Source organism: Vidua macroura, chromosome 2 (genome assembly GCF_024509145.1).
Source record: "Vidua macroura isolate BioBank_ID:100142 chromosome 2, ASM2450914v1, whole genome shotgun sequence".
NCBI classification, from domain to species: Eukaryota; Metazoa; Chordata; class Aves; order Passeriformes; family Viduidae; genus Vidua; species Vidua macroura.
In genome coordinates this window covers 80,089,256-80,109,568 of record NC_071572.1, presented here as the reverse complement: position 1 = coordinate 80,109,568, position 20,313 = coordinate 80,089,256, and the positions used below count along the sequence as shown (strand labels likewise).

The following is a 20,313-nucleotide window of genomic DNA, read 5'->3' as shown; positions in this document are numbered from 1 at the left end:
TACAACGCCCTTCCACCATCAGAAAGCAACAGGAAAATAAGACCACACAGTATGGAGATGTCAGAGTGGATTTCTTGATGTCAATTCAGGTTATACAAGGTTGTCTTACCATGTTTTTAAGTAAGCAGGTTATTTTCAGTAAATATTCCCATGCAGCCCCAACTGTCATGAAAACACCACTCTTCAGGCCCTAGAAGCACCATGAAGAAATTCTCACTAATTAGACACAAATCTGTCTTTCTTTAAAAACTCGTTAGATGAAAAGACTTGACTGATCTATTTTCCATTTCTCCAAGTTCAGGCAATGAAATTTAAATCACAGAGAAGTGCTAATGATTATTTTTCAAGTCTGCTTTTCATTACTGAAAACGTTCTTTGCAATATAGCAAGCCCAAAATCTCTTTTCTAATCCTGGCAATCCTTTAAGTTCTCTTTGATTGGTTGTAAATCTGAATGCTGATGTTCACATCTCAACTAATGGCCTATGTCCCAAGCATGGATCTGGGATTTTCTGGATCTCTCATCACACTCATATTTATGGATAAATGACTATTTGGAGCAAAAGAATGACCATTGAAAAGACAGGAGGGTTTGATAAGTTCCCATGCCTTAAGTTTCATGTCTCATGTAGGGTGAGACATTAAACTTAACATGTCTTATCCATAATGAAACATGTCTACTAACCAGACCCAAATTCTACTCAGCACCTCTAATAATCTGTTTTCTATAGGCATCACATCCTTTTCAGTTAAAGTCTCCATTTACACCTACTCCTCAGATTTATTTGTAGTCTGGGAGTATCCAAGCTCTTGAAGGTGCAGCTGGGGTGGCTGCATTGGAGCAAGAGGGTCAGGCAGATGGAAAACAAACAGGGATAAAGGAGGTGGGAACAAGGACATTAGCAGCTCCCCTGGAGCTGGTGCTGTCTCTTCAGCAACACCCCACTAAGTAGTGAAACATCCTGTACAACCCCAAACAGCTTTGTCAGGGCTGGAAGAGCACTGTGGACAGCAGTGAAGGCTTTGAGATTCTCTGGTTTGGAGAAAAGAGGTGACCTCATTGCTCCCTGAAGCTTCCTGAGGAATGGATGTGGAGAGAGAGACGCTGATCTCTTCCCCCTGGTACCCAGTGATAAGATGCATAGGAATGGTTCAAAACGGCACCAGAGAAGGTTCTGACTGGACATAAAGTATTTCTTGACCAAGAGAATGGTGAAACACTGCAACAGGTTTCCTAGAGAGGGGGTCTATACCCCAGCCTGTCAGTGCTCAAGAGACATTTGGACAACGCCCTTAACATGTTTATGGTCAGCCCTGAACTAGATGATCCTTGTAGGTTCCTTCCAACTGAAAATATTCTATTCTAAGTGCTTGATTACTCTGGAGAGGGGTCCCATCCTTCCAGAGCCAGGTAACAGGGTAATCCCTCCTGCCAAAGCAATAAAAGCTCCTTTTTTTTTTTTCCTGCAAGCACATGCAAATGGTTGTTACTGTGGGGGATGCAAGACTCTCATACACAGTCAGATTCATTTTCTGCACTGTTCAAAAAAAATTGGCATCAAGGCTCAGCACCAGCCTACAGGATGGTAGTTCCATGACAATTCTCTTTTACAAACAACAGTCTGGATTTATATCAAGAAATACTCCCACTTTAAATGTACACATGCTGCCCTTTGACAAACTGAGTTTTTGCTTAATCAAAAAAAGCAGAGTTTAATTTTTGGAACCTTCATTGCAGAGGAGAAGCAGCACAGTGCAGCAGTGGGTTGGGCTGCTGGGGCCCTGCATGAAGTCCCTCTCTCTGTGGAGGGCATCTTTAGCAGGACACAGTAACCCAAGCACTGCTTGACTTCCGTACTTTGGCATCTCTAACACCTCTTTTTTTTTCCTCCCCTTTTAAATTCAGCCTGCAGGATACAGTCTTTTAAGAAACCATGCACAAGCTCATCTTTTTTCATGCCAGCACAGCCTTTCCTCTTCTCTCTTCCCTTTTCTCATTTCTCTTTTCAAGGTCTAAAAGAAAACACTATTCAGATACTTAAAGGTTACAGTTAACTTTTTAGTTCAGCAGTACTCAAAAGACAGTATTTCTGCTAAAAGGAAAGAAAATAAACAGGGTATCCTGTGATGTTTAAAAGGACAGCGGCAGATTTCTGTGAGACCTTACTGAAGGTTTTCTCCTCTCTTTGTACAAGTATTCCCAAATTATCTCAGGAAACTAATAGCTAGGTTAAATAGGTTTTAAATAGGTTTAAATTTTGCCTTAAGTATATTAGGGAAGAGTGCACCTCTGCAGAGTAGTAAAAGCAGTAACTTCAGGAGAGGTGAGATGACAAATAGCAAAGGAATCTCAAGCTGTTCACAACCTAAATATCTCTGCTCAGCTCAAAGCAGCAAAGCTCACTAATTATTTTTGTCTATGCAGGGTGAAATCAAATGACATTACAACACAAATCTCACTAATACCTTATGCAGGGCCAATGTTTAATAGCACAGATTAGTTATGAAACTACTGCAACAGCAACAGACTTCAGTGTGGTCTTGACTGTTTAAAAGCTGATAATGATTTTAAGGGACAAGTTTTATCCTTGTTCTGCCCTAATTATTTCAACATATTAGCACCTGAGGAATATTTGACTCAACCCCTTCCCTCCCCCCACTTTAAATTCATGATTTATGCACAGGCCAACCAGGATTATATGATAAACATGACAGACCACTTCTTTCCCACTGTAAAAGAGCCATTAAAAATAAAATGAGAATTTAGTTAGTTATTGACAGAAGCACCGGGAGGGAGCGGGAAGCTAAATGACTTGCTGCAAAATGAAATTGTGGAAACTAGAAAGTAAATCAAAACACTGCCTCAGGTCATCTCGTCTGCCCTCCAGCCAAAGCAGAGCTGTTGCTGAGCATCTCTGCCTCAAGACCTCTCCAACTGGGCCGATGTTTTTGGTGTCAGAAACCCATCTGTAATATAGGAAATCATTTTACTGTCTCCTAAATTTCCTGTTCCAAAGTTTTGCAAACCTCCATACAAGCATCAGTATTAAGGAGCTTCATCACTGCAAGGTATGCCCATCCTGTGCTACTTTCTGCACTCCTGCCATGCCATCCACACAGTTGCAATGAATCTCTCTAATTTTCTCACTGCCTGGGTGGTTATTTGACAACATGCACGAACTAGCATCTAGCACGTTCCCCACTCCTCCTTCTGTACTCACAGAGAGCAAGGCTTGCACTCAAACTGCTGGTCCTGTCCTTAAAAAAAGGCAATAAGCCTTAAAATGAGAAATAGAATCAAACTAGATCCCAGCTATTATAATTTCTTGTTTGGCTACATTTTATGTAAAAATAAGGAAATGCTAACAAACCTATGCCTCCCACAAAAAAACCCTGCTGCAAATACACCTCTTTGGGACACACCACAAAACTCAGAGCAAGTGTCTCAATTTGCCAGTTGATGGATGCCAGCTTGGCTGTCCCAGCAAGGACCCAAACCAAGGCAGCTCCAGAGCTGAAACCATGCGCTCTCTAACAGCTTGCATTAGAGAGCCACCACACTCCAGCTCAGGCTATGAGCAATACCTACCACCTGCAGCTGGGTCTGGGAAGATGGGGAGCACACATCACAGAGCAGCCAACAGAGAAAAGCTCTTTCACAGCAGGGTGACAAATGGGGGTTGTTTGCTTGCATTCACCTTTCTCCCTTTGCTTGTTTGGGAAGCGACTCTGCAGCTCCTCCCTGAAGAGCCACCTTCAGCCATCCACCTCTGGCTTCAGGAACTTCAGTTGTCTCACCAGATTCCAGCTCCAGGCTACAGAAATCCCTGTCTCATAGCTCATCTCTGGATCAAAGAGGAAAGCTAAGCTGAAAAGTCAGCAAGGCTGGCCCAGCTCTGGCTCTTCCCAGTACCCCTCATCTCACCAGCCTTTGGGCTCCCCTGTACATGAGGTTGGGTGACACCCAAGCATCCCAGGGCAGCAACACTTCTGGGACAGGCAATTTAACACAGTTCAGGGCACACAGATGATGCTCATAAAACCAATTTGCAAGGATGTGATTTCTGGCTTCACTAGGAAGCCAAAAATTGGCATCATACTCAATTTCATGAAGAACAGGCCTAAAATACAAGAAAACTCTGGAGAGTATGACCATGAGAACACCTAATCTTAAATTTCCCTTCAGAAACTTGACATGAGTAAGAAAGGGAGGGAAAAAGTTAAAGACATGAGGAAATGTTTAGTGCTGCCTTCCTGGGATATTTTCTTTGCTTCCAGCAACTGGCATTTTGAAGAATTCTTGATTCAGAGTAAACACATACACTGCATTTAGGTCTTTGTGGGACAAGAGGAAGGGTCCCCTAGCTCATCTGGGTTGAGTCACAGCAATCATTGAGTGATTTTCAGCTTTTTGTCCCTTTTTATGTTTCAGTTTCTGAAAGGCAAAATTTCAGCTGATTAATACAATAGTGTATATTTCTGAGGTACATTTTTAATCTACCTCCTGATATAGTATAATAGTATGAAAATGCTAGCACGCATTGTCACAAGTCTTTCTGAATCCAACAAATGTAATAAATTTTGAAAAACATACAAATATGTACTGCTATTTATGCTTGTTTTGTTCAAGAGATATACATATAGAAAGATGAAAACAGAATTTAAAAAGATTGGTATCACAAAAATTGTATTATTTAAATGCAAAATCCCTTGCCATGGATTCTTTGCTTGTTCTCACCAGCTTCTAAATCAGTATTTCCCAGAACAATTCCCAGCCTACACTTTCAAATTATCACTTCATATCCAGTGCCTTCTATCCCAAGCTAACAAAATCACTGCTATAAAACTTCTCCTTTTACAGCCAAGATGGGAAACCCTCTATCAGATTATCTGTTCCCTGCCATGTAAAATAAAGGGGGAAATGCCATTCCAGGAAACAAAAACGTTAAAAAAAGACCAACCAAAGGCAACGTCTGTGTGCACTGTTGTTCTTCCCCATTGAGTCAGTACTAAAGAGGAAGGAAAAAACACAGTTAAAATAAATGCAAGGAGGTGTGGATGCAGCATGTTTATCCCCCTGGAAAAAGGGAAGTTGTAAAGCACCATCCCTTGCATACGGACACCCCAACACTGCCTGGGTGTTTACAAACACTTTGAGCAAACCAAACAGGGAGTTTCATTGTCCCCACTGCACTCATGTCACCCTCTCCCCAGCACCGCAATTCCAGGGAGAGCCCTGCCAGAGGACACACAGTGCCAGTTACACAAGAGAAGCGCAGAAGCAAATAGGCAGCAGAGGGGAGGAAAAAAATTAAAAATATCAGCTCAGCTGCACACTCTCTTGCTGCTCTCAGAACAGCCTCCAAGTGGGGCTTTGGTGGGGATTAACTTTAAAAGGCACTGAAAGATACTGACAGACTTGAAGCGAGCAGGACCCCTCTGTGTGCACACATTTCATTGCAACCAGCACAAAATGAGGTGTCTGGGGTCCACTGGCAATTGCAGAAGTAATTTAGTTATAGAAGGGGATAAAACCTTCTGATGTCACATAATAACAAAAAAAATCTTTTATGTTGTACTAATACCTTAGCACTGTTCAAGTAAAGATCCAAATTGCACCTCACAAACCGCAAGGAACAGGGAAACAAATAAAAAGCCACACTAAAATGAAGCTCTGCTGGACCACAAAATTTCTACAAAATTTAAAATAGAGGCACTTCTTGTATTTACGATAAAAGTGAAAAATATCAGAACAGTAGTTTGAAAGTTGAAATAAAACATCAGACTGTCCAGCTAAGAATTTTTAAGATACTAACTCATGACTTGGAAAAGAAACCTGCACACAGCCAGGACTGCGAGTCAGTTGGATTCAAATCTCCCCCGTTTCTCTGAAAGAGGGGAGGAATAGCGGTGTCAAAGCAACGAAGCCGCACGACAGCACACCAACGCCCCCAAAACCACCCTAAAGCACACCTCGTATTTATTTTGTCCACAGGAGCCCGGCTCTCGCAGGCTCCGCAGCGTTTAACGACAGCAATTCAAAATCTATCTTATTTTCCACTCTTATCCAGTGAGGGAGACAAACGAGACAGGGCTCCCCGCCGGGTCGGATCCGCGCAGCTTCGGGGCGCCCGGAGCATCCCGGAGTTGCGGGAGTTTCCCGGGGGCTGCGGGACGCGCAGCGCGGCGGCGGAGCAGCCGCCGGGCCCGAAGAGCGGCGAGAGGGACTCATCTCCGCGGGATGAGACCACGCAGCGGGTTAGGGCTTTTTTCCCCTTCCCGTCCCTCCGCCCCTCCTTTTTCAGCAGGACCAGGGAACGACAGCGCAGTCCCGCCCGGCAGCGCTGCTCGCCGCTGAGGAACGCACAGTGCGGGAAAGGGCACCGGGAGATGGGGGCCTGGGAGGGAGGAGGTAACGGGACAAGGAAAAGCACACAAAAAGAGAAGAGGAGCGCAGAACTCACCTGGTTTGGGATTTTTCCTCCCTCTCCACGACCATAAAACGAGGCGGGAGCCAGGAGCCGGTCAGCGGCAATGGGAAGAAGCGGCAGCCCCGGGCTGCCGCACGCTGGGGATAGCGGGGCTGGGCGCTGCAGCCCCCGCACGCCGGGCTAGGTGCGGACCGCGGAGATGAGCGCGAGGCAGCCCACTTCCACTGGGCTGGGTGCCGGCCACCCTCCCGGCGCAGGGCAGCTCCCCGGGATGGGTGCAGCGGGGTCGGGAGCAAGGCAGTCCCGCTCGAGGATGGGTGTTCAGTTCCCACCGCCCGTGCAGCGCAGCGCAGCGCAGCCCTCCGGAACGCTGTCGAGCCGCCCTGGGGCCAGGACGCCCGGGACAGGAGCTGCAGGGCTCGGCGCAAGGCAGCCGTCTGCGGGGATGCGTGCAGGGCCGCCCGCCCCAGGCAGCGCAGGAGCAGGAGCGGGAGCGCGGCCCCCCCGCCGTGTCCGGCAGCGGACGCGGCACCGGCCGAGCACAATGAGCGGCGGCGCGCGGCGCGCCCCCGCGGCCCCCGCTGGGCAATGACATCACCCCTCTCGCCCGCCGGGGCGGGGCCACTGCCCGCGCTGCCGCCTCGCCATTGGCTGGCGCCCCTTGCCAGCGGGGTCTTCTGGGTTTTGTAGTTTCTATTCGGCAACCACATCGCAGTAGCGTGCAGGGCGTGGACTCCATTTCCCGGCAGATCCCGCGCCGCGCGGCCGCCCTGGGAAGCGGAGTAGGGAAGGAGGCGGTGGCCGCCGCCATGTTGATGGCGTGGGACGCTTAGCTCCGGAGGAGCGGTCGGGGAGCCGGGTTAAGATGTCGGAAAAGGGGGAAGGGTGGGAGTCCTGTCTTCGTTTAAGGGGCAAGAAAGAGCTTGTGCGAGCGGGTGAAAAAGAAAGGGGAGGCTGAGGAATAGCCTGAGGGGCGCGGCGGGTAGGAGAGGGGTCCCCTGGAGGACACGGCCGATTGTCACTCGGTGACTGCCGGCTCTGGGTGAGGCAGCGCCTCTCTGTGGTGGGAGCGGGGCCGTGGGATGGGAGTCTGCCCCGGGGCTTGGAGGGGCCCGCACGGCTGCGGTGGGTGCGTGGCAGGAGCGGGCGGCGTGGCGGTGAAGCGGCGGGCGGTCCCGGCTGCCGGGCGGTGCTGGTCGCGGACGGAGGCCGCTCTGTGTGGCGCAGGAGCCGGGGCGGACCCGGTCGCTCTTGGGGATGTGCCCCCCGCGCCTTCCGGGGAGAGGGGCCCGTGCGGGGCTGTAGCAGCCACGGTGCTTGGCCCTTGGATCAAGTACGCACTGTGGGTTAAAGAGCAGGCCTGGCTTTGGTGGGGCGGCTGCCCTCAGGCAGCAGATTGTCCTTGTCGCACACCAGGTGACAGCCTGCGCATCGCTGGTTTGACGGGGTTTTTTGAGGGTTCTGGCTCTGTCTGCTGCCTGATAATTGCACTAATGGTGTCTGGTTGTCAGAGACATACGGCTTAGTGTGACCAGCAGGAGGAGCTTTGCTTCCTTTTAAAGTCCTTAGTATGTCTGTAAGGGGGTAGGTTGAGATTAGATATAAGGCAGAAATTCTTTACTGTGAGGGGGGTGAGGCACTGGCACAGGTTGCCCAGAGAAGCTGTGAATGCCCCATCCCTAGAACTGTTCAAGGCCAGGCTGAATGGGGCACTGGGCAGCCTGGTCTACTGGAGGGTGTCCCTGTCCATGGCAGGAGAGGGTTGCAACCAGATGGTCTTTGAGGTCACTTCCAACCCAAATGTATAATTCTATGTCCATAGACACGTAAATCATGTTTAGAAAAAGGTGAGAGAGCAGATGATATGGTGTAAGACATCTCAGCATAGTATGGGAGCAGCCAAGCTGACTTGCTTCCCCACTGTTTTGCCTGGGATTGCTGTCTCATGTTGGCATGGCTTAGCCAGCTGACTAAGTGCTGTCTTAGCTTCAGCCCTCTGGCTGGCATGCAGGACTTAGGATGGAATTTTGAGCAGTGGTTTTAGACTTTCTTGTAGTGAACATTATCCCTGCTTGTGGTAGTCTTTTGTGCTGGGGAATGGGAAATACTTGTTCATCAAATGAAAGAGTAATCAAAGTTCTGTGAGCCTTAAAGGGACTGGAGTTCCCTGAAACCATGTGTGGAAGGCCTGTGCTCAAAACTGGAAGGGAAGATGGTCAAAGTGTTGCATGGCTTGTGAAATAATACCCTTTCTAGTTACAGCTGATTCCTGTGAAATAAAGCACTTCATTATGCCAAGAGGATACTTAATTGGAAAGGGTTGTGAAGAGTTTTGCAGGATTGCTTGAAGTCTTGGCAAAAGTCCAGTAGTGGTACAGCTCAGGTAAAATGGAGTCACAAGGGTGTATTTCATTCTTTAGCTCCTCCTGGAGGTAAGTATAAGGCATTTGCTCAGGGCATTGCTGCCCAGTAACTACACAGGTGGTGTGTTTGCTACAGGATACATGAGTGCTGGAGGAAGGATGTTGTGAGATGTTCTGTGGTGCAGATACTTCGCCTGAACATTGCAGCCTTTCAAGATTTGCTGGTACTACAGCAATGTGTGCTATGCTTTTATCACTTTAGATGCAGCTCTCTCTAGTTAAAGAAGCTGAACCAGTTGCATGCCATCCTGCAAAAAGTCCAGTGTTCTGAGGGTGCTTCTCCTCACAGGCAGGTTCTCCTGTTTTATCATACTCCTCACTGAAGAAAAGGAGTGGTGGGGGTGTAATGCTCCGTTAATAAAATTTGTAGCATCAATAGTTCCATACATCTGGAGAATTCTGAATTACAAGTACAGCCCCTTTTATTTCTTTCCTAATTCTGTTTCTCCTCTACACAGATACTTTTGGTTAGGTGAGCTGTGGGTGAAATAAAGGGCACTATGACTTCTGTCACAGCTGTTGTCCGCTGTAGACTTTAGGCCTCTTCTTTTATCTCTGCAGCTGATACCTGGTAAGGATGATAAATATTGGAGTGGAGTGGTTGGGTCAAGCTTGCTTATCTTTTCTATAACTGTCAGAAAAAGTGCATGTGAAATTCTCATCCAGGATGGTCTGCTGGCCAAATGACAGTATGTTTTGTTAAACTGGTTTAGAAACAATTGGTTTTACCTGCAGTGGTTCCATTCACTCCCTCCCCATCCCCCTGCAGTCAGTGCTGCTGCTCTGAGGAGGATGCTGTGCACACCACAGATGATTGTATTTTGTTATTTATATCTTATTTCTTTATCTGTAGATGTAGGTGCCACTGATGTCTCATCTAAAGTAGGAAAAAATAAATTACTTCAGAAAGACCCAGATGAGCACCTGATGCAAGAGAGAAGTAAAACAAGTTTTCTCTGCGTGTGTTGTTCACTTTGGTCTGTTTTGGAGGATTTGATACTTGCCAGTGTATGGATCTTACTTGTTGGTCACAGCTTGTCAGACATGTTAATGATGAAACCTGTGTTACATATCTCAGACTTGGATAATCTGTTCACCTGAAAGTGCCAATGTCCAAATCTATCCTGACCCAACAGGCCTTAATTGCAATGTCTGTAAGAAGCTTACAGTCCTATTGCAGAAATAGGTGCTGTGGCTGCATCTCATATGAAAAGACAGAAGGTGACAGTAGAACTAAAAACCCACCTGTGGCTTTTCCTAAACATCAGTATGCTCTGCTTTAATGCTGTTAATGAAAACCTACTCCTCTGTCTCTGTGGTCCTCAGCCTATGCAGCGGAGAGGTTAGTGTGTACTTTACTATGCTGACATCCTGCACTGCAATACCTATGGGTTGTCTTTGTTACTGAAGTGATTTTGGTGGACTCTGGTAAGCAACCACCCTGTTTCCTGACCTGGAATCAGTTGGAAGATCCTGAAGGAGGGATGAGGAAGTTAAGTAGGAATGTGTGATCACATTGCTCAAAGAAGAAAATGCTCAGTCTAAGTTTAATCCAAGTTCTTACAAGAAGCCTGTATTCTTGTCTCAGTGCTCATTCTGACAAGTTTGCTCTTAAAGAAACCAAGCATTTGGATGCTTAAATAGAGTATTCACTGGGTGGTATACAAAGCCAGGCTGCATAAGAAATACAGATTTCAAGATGAAGTGTACTAATACATCATGTCATAATTTTTAAGGTGTGTGGTGGTCTAGTCTACTGTCACTGTCACATCCACAGTGCAGCACAGAAAACTGTCGGGGTCCTTGGAAATGATGGTCAGGCATAATGTCATTCCTGGTATACAAATTAACTGTACGAAAAGATTTGCATATGCACTGAAACAAAGTGGAATATGGTTTCTAAGAGTGATACCATCTATGCTAGTCTTGGCACGTAAATTTTGTTTTAAGATCCTCTTTTTTAAATTATCCTGGCTGTAAAACATAGTTGTCTGCAGTCCCTTTGGGGGAAGGAGTGGAAGTGTCACTGACCAACTGCTTATTTCAAAGCCTGTGGGGGAAGGGTGTAAATCCTTTCAAATTAAAGTTACTGCTCAGATGATAGTGGATGAAGAAGCTGTGATGCAGGTTGATTTATTTTGTTTCCTATGGAGCTGGAACTTTCCCAAGAAGTTTCTGGAGCTGCAAGGGGAAAGGTGAGAGGATGAGTTCAGCTAGGAAGAACAGGTAAGTACTTGTATATCGCATTACTGTTTCCAAGTATCTTAATGATAATGATAAGAATACATTGTGAGCTTGGAAAAACAGGAAAGAGTGGAAGGCTTCTCTGCATTTTTAAAATCTGCTAAATGAAAATGTGGGGAGTCAGCTGTTAAACCAATACCTTGAAGAGCCTAGTATTTGTGCATAGCCAAACGAATGTAAAGCAACTCTGGAAATAATTCTAATGACTAATTATAAGGTGTTACCCTTTTGTCTTTCAGCAGAAAGAAGAGTGCTCTAAGAGCAGTGAAGAGTCAAATTAGGATGGACGTGTTCTTCAGCTGAAACATGGCAGCGGTTCAATACAGTTACACAACAGAAAAGGGTGTGCAGGCTGCTGCAAGTCCCTGTGTTCTTAAGATCTGGTATCTGAAAGAACTGAGTAGAGAGAGAAAGGTGGTTGCTTCCACAGCTTCGAACTTGTTCAGTTCACTCTAACAAACTCAGTTGAAAAAAGAGCTCATCTAATACTGAAACAGGAAATAGATTTTATTTTAGATACTGGGGAAGATAATCACAATATGCAGAACTTAAAAGGGCTAGTCAGGACACTGAAAAGCTGCTGGCAGCTGAAGTACAGGAGGCTCCAAGACTCCAGTTGTGGGAAGCTCCCTTTTGGAAGGCACACTAGCAGTGGGAAGAACTTGATAAACACAAGGGGAATCAAAAGGTCTGCAGCTGCTAGCTACACACGGATATATTTCTTAAGGTGAGATGGCCTGACATGGCCACTAAAAACCGTAAGGCTGTAGGCAGACTGCATTTCTCTTAAAAGGATATATGCCACTACCCAGATCAGAACCATCCAAACAGCTTCAGTTTTTGTCAAATACTCTTAGTTCTTGGAACAATAGCTTTTTTTGGTCCACCTAACTCCTGCAGAGCCAGCTGGCTGATTGTAACTGTGCACTGAAGATAAGCCTTCACCACCCCTGGATTGCTGGATAACGGCACACAAATGTGGCTCTGATAGACGGAGGGCTGAGCGTAAATCCTTTGGCTGCCACTGTTCTGACTTTAATATATACAATGGGTGCCCTGAGCACTTCCATGTGGAACAAGAAACACTTGAAGCGCATGTTTAGATGTATTTTCTGTGTGCACTGCCCTCTGCAGCACAAATCTTGATGAAATCCTGTATTACATAGAGCAGGTAGAGTGTATCCCACAGAGGTTATGGTTGGTGTGGACCTGACTCAGTTGTCACTAATCCAGGGAAGATCTATTTATGTTGTGGTGTGGTAAACCTGAGTTGGTAACTGATACTGTTTAGTTGATGGGCTTGTCCATGCCAGGAGAGCAGTTCCTGAGCTGACAAACATTCAAGCATGGTACTAGCTTTTACGTCTTTCAACATTGAAAAAAAAAAAAAAGTGGGAGGAGAGAGAACAGGATTTTTAAGGGCCACATAAATTTTACTGAAATTAAAAGCTCACTAAGAATATGTTCATTGAAGGAATGCATTTTGGGAAATTACCTCTTTTGACAAGGGCAATACGAGCCTTTGGTTATGGCAAGTGTCCGGCACTGTTATTTGGCCCTTTTGTAAGGTTGTAGGGGAAGAGTGTTGGATGAAGGGAGAGTGAAAGCCATAACCAGAGGTTAACATTTAATTTTAGCAGCTATGTTTATGTGAAGTGATGCACCATTGCTAATTTTCAAAGGAAGTCCCACACCTAAATTGATGGAATCCCTGATCGTGTGTGCAAGTGTCTTTGGGTTCTTCAGCTGTTTGAGTGCAGTGGTGCAAAATTACATGTTGCTTCCTCTATGATTCAGTTTAAAATACAAGCTTGGGCAGTGAGTACCTAAACAACAGCATTGTAGTCAGAGCATTCCTCCGTACACACAAACCCATTTCCTTTTGGGTAAATACTGCACTGCGAAAAAACATGCGGTTCCTAGGACAGCAACATTTGATTGTGTTGCCTGTGACACAGTTCCCTGGGTTTGCTCTCTTCCTAGCCCTGGACTCTTTACCCAAACTTCTAGTATTTCTGTATGTTACCACTGGTTGACTCTTTCATTTTTGCGTGGGGTTTTTTGCTGTTTATTTGCAAATGCTTCTTCCTGGAAAACTGGCAGTGACAGTATCTCAGGTTCCTGGCCAAGTTTCCACTCACATGGTTTCACTTGCTCCATTTTGTCAAGTTATTTACATGTGGCGTCCTAAGGATGTAATTTAGTGGATTGCTAGTGAGGAGCTAACCTTGATGTGTGGGCTGCAGTCCACGTAGGTTACACAAACCTGCTTCCTCATGAATTCAGTGGCTACTCTTGCAGCCCTTGGTTTCCTGATGCACAACTTTATGAAAAAGGTAATGTTATACTGCTCTTGCAGAGATTTAAACTTGGTCACATTAGTGTTGCGCACTTTACCTGCTGAGTTGCGTGACCCAGAATGATTTCTGAACCTTGTTCTGCATGCACAACACCTAGAATGAACATAAGGTGGGAAAGATATATTCTTCATGTCTTAATAGATCTGATGTGCCACAACACAGGAAAGATAGCATAGAGATGTGTAGTTGATGACTTAAGCAACCTTACTCAAGGTAGTCTTAACCCTCATATTCTGTTTTCAGGGGTATCAGCATTGTTTTGTTTCTAGTAGAGCCTCTGGGCATGCATTCCCAGGTGGTGCAATTACTTGAATTCCATGCTTCTGATCTCTTGAAAAATGCAGTTGCATGAAGCAAGGCAGCAGTGGCATTGGTAGTTTGAGGAGTTTGGTGTTACCTCCTGCCCTTGCCTTCCCATGCTGCAGTACAAAATTCCCTTTCACACTAATGCAACTACCTTGAGTGGCGTATGGAGCTATCAGTGTCTTAATCAGGGTGTTAATATGCATTCCCTGCCCTGGGTATGCTTTTCTGTGGGTCATTGCAGATGTTTGGAGGAGGAGGTTTGTAGTTCTGTGGCTTTCTAGAACTTGAATTACGTTTGTGAAGTGCTTTAGAGCGTTTTCACCATGGCAGAAAAAACAGCTGGCCGTGTGCATGCCAGAAGTCCAGAGTTGTTGCCTTGTTGCTGAAGTCTCTGACTCATTAAATCATGCGTCTAAAGATACTGTTAATTTTGTGGGGGAGGAGCAGCAGTGTCCCTTGTGCACATGGGTGCTTTTGTTAACCACATTTTTTCTGTGTTAGGTCTCATGGCACAGCCTTTTTGTGGTTTTGCTGTGTGTAGCCTTCTGACCAGGCAGCTTAAGCAACCCTGTTGTCTATAAGCAGCACTAGAGATTGTTCAATGTACTCCAGACAAATCATTGTGCAAACAGAGCTGGAGTAAGATGTGGAACACTTTTCTCCTAAGTTTGTGGGACTTTTTATTACTGAAACTACCAATATATTTTCCTTTGATTGAACTAATTCTTATATATATGGAGTTGTATGTTACCCCTGCACACATAGCCAAATACAATTATATATTCAATGGCAGAGTAGATCAGCAAAAGAGAGAATTGGGTACTAAAATGTTACACATATGATAGGTAAAAAGCTAATCCCTATTTTCATTTTTGCAGTGTTCCTGCTTCCAGTGAAGGCTGCTCTGCTGTGAGCTCTTACTATGCAATTATGATTTCTTTTCTCCATTCTGATAATGGTGAATGTTGCCCTCTGATGAGGACAATGAAGTGACAGCTGTTTAAGAGAGGCCTGCAGTGGCTTCACTGTACATGTTCTGCCTCAGTGGATATCAGCTAAGAGAGTAATTGCATCCCCCAAGAGTTAGGCTTGCTGCTGTTAACCTTGCTGGAGAAGCAAACATGAGGTAGAGGCACATGCAAGCCTCACATGAGCTGACAGCCAGGTGGGTGCTGGGTGTCACCAGGGATGACAGGCAGTTAACACTTTACTAACTCACAGCAGTGATGTCCATTTGGCCTCCTGAAAATTGTTGCCCACTGAAAGCTGTCAACTCCAGGGTAGATTGTGACTAGAGGAACTGCTGTCCCAGTGCTACCTCCTGGAAACAAGGAGGTGATGAAATGGAGTTTATTTTAGTAGGTTCAAAGAGAATAAATGAATGTTATTAATTATAATTATTTCTACAATCATTCATAAGTATTTTTATAGTGTAAATTGTTTCTAAGTACATATCTGGAAATCTGGGCATATATATCTGTATATAAAATGTATATATTTAAATACATTTGTATACATTGTTTTATATATTATTCATAATTTAACACTTGTTAAAATACAAATTAGTAAGTTGGGAGAATCATAGAAAAGGAGAGGAACTTTGTGTTGACAAACTCATGGGATGGAAAAGCTATTCGTTTTTGAGAACAAATAGAACACGTCTGGTCCACAGCAAATACAGTTGGCATGAATTGTTTTGTTAAAATGTCTGCTCAAACTCTTTTAAACTCTTAACCTTGAGAGGGTGGATTAACCTTGTCATGAGTACTGAGGCATGTGAAATGCTTGGCCATGAAAGCAAGGATGTGAGGGGTCTCTCACAAGTTCCTGTCAACACTTCAGTGATGTGGCTCTCTGGGATGGGTGGCACTGCTGCCATTCATTCTGAGTGGTATTGCAGCCTCATTTGCATGGGTTTGATGATACCTCAGATATCCCATACTTTTGCTATATTTGGTTTTCTGCTACCTGAAGTTAAATTTAGGTACAAATCACATCAGCCAAGATCTTGCTTTTGGAATATGTCTGCCTCACTCTTTCTGGTATGAGTGTCTCTGCTTCTTGAGTGCTATAGATTTATCATCTTATTTCTCCCAAAGGAAACATGCGCCCTGAACTTTCCTTGTGCTCTGGGAGTGCTTTATGTATGCAACCTCCAGGTAATGTTCACCTTCATGGATGTAAGGGAATAGCTGTCCCAGTCTTTGCTGAATTTACTGCTCAGCAGTCAGTGACTTAGCAGGAAAAACAAGGCATTATTTTGCTCATGTCCACTATCCACAAATGGCATTTGGTTTTCATCACCATTTTGTTTCTAGCTAATGTGTCTGCCAACACACAGGTTTTCCAAACTCCTTTTTTTTTTTTTTGCTTTTTCTACCTTTCCTTGTCACCCATAAGTAGTACGTTGCACTCAGTGTTTAGTGTGTGAGAAACCCTAGGATAATTCTGTATAGTAATAAATTTTAGCTGTGGGGAGATGGTGATTTTGGTGGCTGGAGAATTCCACCTATAGCATCCCATAATTATAAACAAAAAAGTAAGCTTAGAGGAAAGAGCCCTCCTTGAATCTGGGTGGGGAAAGAGATGTAATAACACTTAAAAAGTAGACAAAAAGTGCTCTTCATGTGGTAAGTTTCATATATTTAACCTTTGCATTTAAAAATTTTAAAGTTGTACCTTCTATTTCCTAAACTGATGACACCTGAGGAAAACCAGATCTCTGTTGCCAGTTGCTTCAAACACCTATACCTCTAATACAGAAGTGGTGTTTTGCAGATGCCCAGGGAAGATGCAGACCTATGATATTGCTGGGAACCAACCTGTCACAGCTAAAATACAATAGTGCAAAACCTGTCAGCACGCTGAGCAAACCCAGTCCTTCATAGACGTTATGTCTACAGTGTTCTGTGTAAAAGCTGTTATCCCTTGGAAAACTTGCTGACACATTTTAACAAGAAGAATCAAAGACTTAGCAGTACTTCTGTAGGGTTCTCCTAATTTGTAGTGCATTCATAATCATAGTCAACTACTGCTCTCTTTAGTAAAGATTATATTGGAAACCATCTGTAGGTAAATAACTACTTGATACAGTTTTAACTATTCACCCATTTTCATATGGCCTGGTTTTGACATAGCAGGTATGTTCATATTTCTGAGTCCAAAATGCAAGGTAGCTTTATGTTATTTCTTTAGAAAACAGTAGGAGTCATAAAAGAAGGCCTAATCTTCAAAACAGAAACATTACATTTGTATTTTATTTAAAATAAAATGAATGCATGCAGGTGGTTGTGCAAGTTTCCTAGCCCACCTGTTTTGCCTGCAGAGCAGCAAAGAGCACAGTTTGTGCAATCATAAATCCTGTTCTCTCCTGGCAAACTCCTAGGGACATGGCTGTAAGGTGAAACCTGGGCTGGATGCAGCTGTAAGGGGAGAAAGGGAATAGCAGAGCTTCCCCTGCAGAACCCGAGGCACCCTGTAACTCAGAGGGAGGCTTACCTTGGTCCCTCCCAGCTCCCCTTGGGTCACACTGCTCAAGTCTTTAGGGGAGCTGAATTCTACGTGGTGCTGCAAAATGCATGTCAGGGGCATTGATATCTGCTGGCTCTGAAACTGGAGAGGCTGCTGTAGCTGCCTTGGCTGCTGGCCCACTGTACCCGTGGGTGTCCACCAGCAGAGGGTGGCTCTAAGACGGTTCATGTATTGCTGTAATGTTTAAACACTACAGCATGAATATTGAGTGTGATGGCCTCAGTGTTTCCTTTAGTGCCTAATACTTTAGTTAGTAATTACAAGAAAGTATCTAGAAGAGATTTTTGTTTCAGCTTTCCCTCCCTGATTTGTTTTTGAATTTTTCTCCTCTGGCATTATTGTTCCAGCTAAGAATAACCAAATATAATTAATTTAGGAAGACAGGTTTGAAATAATGATAGTTTTGATTGGGAACTACTTCTGCCCAGGATCAAGGTATTTGAAATAAATAATTGCATAAGTTGTCAATGCTCTAGCATTTATTAGGGATTGAAACATAAGACACTAGTAGTGAATGGAAGTAATTTCCCTGAACTTCAGACGCCTAAGGTGCCCAGTGTGTGTTTGGGCTTTCCTTGCGCTCCATGGAGAGCACTGCACACATCCCAATATTGATTTCAGCACCTTTTACCCTCATTCAAGATCTCAGTTTTGAGAACACGAGCTAGCAGGAGCCTGAGCCCAAACAGCAGTTGTGTGTGTATAATTATTCTCATGTGGAGTCCCACTATGTGCGACAGTTAATGACTAGATGGTTAGTTATGTGAGTAGTTTATGTAGGAATGGATTCAATTCTTGTGTCTGTGCTGCAGGGAGACTAATTTGTCTCTTGAGATGTTTGTTTGTTGACCACAGAGGAAGCAGAGGTTAAATTAGCTCAAAGTTAAGATATCTGACCTCCACATCTAGCTGAGATACAGCTCAGCCGCTGTGCCTGCAGGCTGCTGCTGCTAACATTGGGTAATACTCTGCTTCATCTTTGAAGGCCTGCACACACCTATTAGATTTTATAGATCTGATTTCACATCTAAGGGACTAAAGTGTAACAGTTAAAGTTGCGTAATTAGTAGACAGTAGTTAACTTTCCTGAAATCAGTGGAATTTTACATGGGACCATGTGTGTGTGAATAAGTAGTTCGGGCTGTTGTTGAACTGGAGACCTGTTGAGAAGCTTTACAAAATAAAAGGTAGTAGTAAATGATGATGGAAAATGGTTTGTATTCTAATATATAGTGATTTATATTCTGAATTAGATGCTCTGTTCAGAATTTTCCTACATATCTTTAAGTAGCTTTAAAAGGTTTGAACTAAAATTTAAACATTTCTGTTCTTGATTTCAGTTTATTTAGCACTCAGAAATTATTTTCAAAATAGAATTCCTATCTAAAGTTCTTCAATTAAAAAACTCAAACACCTGAGTACCAGCAGTTTGAACAACTGCAAAAGTATAGCACAGATGCAGCCTTAGTATTTACTAGAGCAGGTAAAATTCCTCACTGCGGAAATAGAACAACTTAGGGAGCAAATCAAGCAAAAAATTGAAGAGGCATCTTCACAAAGGCTACAAACAGCAGATACAGCATATGACCTCTGGCTTTCTCTTCTACAGAAGACAGGCAATAGCAAATACGAATAGGATTCACTTCCTCCTCCCTGCCTCATCGGCAGGTATCAAGCCTTTTGAACCTGTTTCCAGAACCGTGTCCATAGTGCAAGAAGTGTTTGATGTATGTAAACATAGAGACGTGCCACAACAATGATTAAGAGATTAGAGGAAAAGGGTCAGAAGGATAAGAGAAGATTATTGCAGACACAAGGGTGTATTCATGACACTAGCATACACAGTGGTTCTTCTGGAAGTTTCCAGTCTACACCAGACTATACCGAGCTTTCTGCAGGATGTAAGTGTGCCCAGCATTTGTGCTCTGCTTGAGGTTAAGATGAAAAATCCTGTGTGTGATTCCTTGCTGTAATGACCTGTTTGTATACAGATGGGCTTTCAAGTTATGGAAATGACCCATGACTTATGAAATAGCCTCTTCCTGTTTGTAATGATGCAGTGAAGTATTGAGTCATCTCTAACCCTTGAGCCTTCCCTGTACAAGCTCTGTTGTTTGCGACCTGTCCCCTGGGATTTGGATTGATGATACTGGACAACTGTTTTCACTTGAACTGGTCCCAGTTTTACCAGTTTTGGATTAATTACTGCTCTTTCCTAGGGAAAAGATTTGATTCACATCACTACTGATTTGAATTATAGTAACTTACTGAAAAATTACCTGTGTATAGTTAGGTTTAAATTAATGAATTCTTGATTTGGGGGATTAATTACTTGTATTTACTGTATGTCCCTAACTGTCCTCCCACAGCATAATGAGTCCAGGGGTCCACAAAGTTCTGGATTCAGTTGGAAATTATATACTGTAATGCTCCACAAGATTATATTTCACTACCTTTTGGAGAGAGGCCCTAATGCCAGTGAAATCTCAGCAATATATCTGATCCTTCAAGGGATGAAATAGAGTAGGTATCTGCAAAAAACACAAAATCTTTTGTGAGGTATTTCGTTGGGTATTTTATCCTTTCTCTACAAAATATACCAAAGGCTTAGGTAGAGCAGGTTGGATGGCCCTAATTTAGAGTAGTTAAATTTAGTTTAAATTCGACATAACATCTTGGCTGAAGAGCTGCATTTCTAGTGGCTGTGCAGACTGCTGGGTGAGCTGCTAAATAGCTGGAGATTGCAGAGTGATGTTGCTGTTGTTGTTTCTGCCAGGGAGACATTCCTGTTCATCTCTGGGACAGCATCATACCTCACTGTCTTGGTTTGAAAAGGCAGGTGTCTGCTAAGGAAGGCAGGAGCCTCCCTTGAAATGGAAAATGTAAAACCCCTCCCTCCGAATTATTATACTTTTGAAATTAAGGGGCTCTCAGGCAAAGACATGGGAATAGGAATAACAGTTCTTTACTAGGAAAATTAAAATAAAAATGCAGTAGTACAAAAAAAAACAAACAAACA

At 44.1% G+C, this 20,313-nt stretch overlaps 1 protein-coding gene and 1 long non-coding RNA gene across 4 annotated transcripts in view; one reads left to right on the top strand and one right to left on the bottom strand.

Annotated features, from left to right (window-relative positions):
• The window catches only part of RAB30 (RAB30, member RAS oncogene family), a 48,663-nt gene extending 41,748 nt beyond the window's left edge, over nt 1-6,915 (bottom strand). For 2 of the 3 annotated variants that reach the window (XM_054003043.1, XM_054003060.1), the window contains exon 1: nt 6,464-6,914. The gene's annotated coding sequence lies outside the window, so the exon portion shown is untranslated. Of the gene's footprint in view, nt 1-6,463 lie in introns of all 3 variants that reach the window. The other variant, XM_054003051.1, reaches the window with a different exon arrangement.
• A 579-nt stretch (nt 6,916-7,494) lies between these two features.
• Nucleotides 7,495-12,933, top strand: LOC128821781 (uncharacterized). The gene is made up of 2 exons (XR_008441232.1): nt 7,495-9,424; nt 9,707-12,933. It is a non-coding gene; the product is annotated as an uncharacterized LOC128821781 (long non-coding RNA).
• The last annotated feature ends 7,380 nt before the right edge of the window (nt 12,934-20,313 follow it).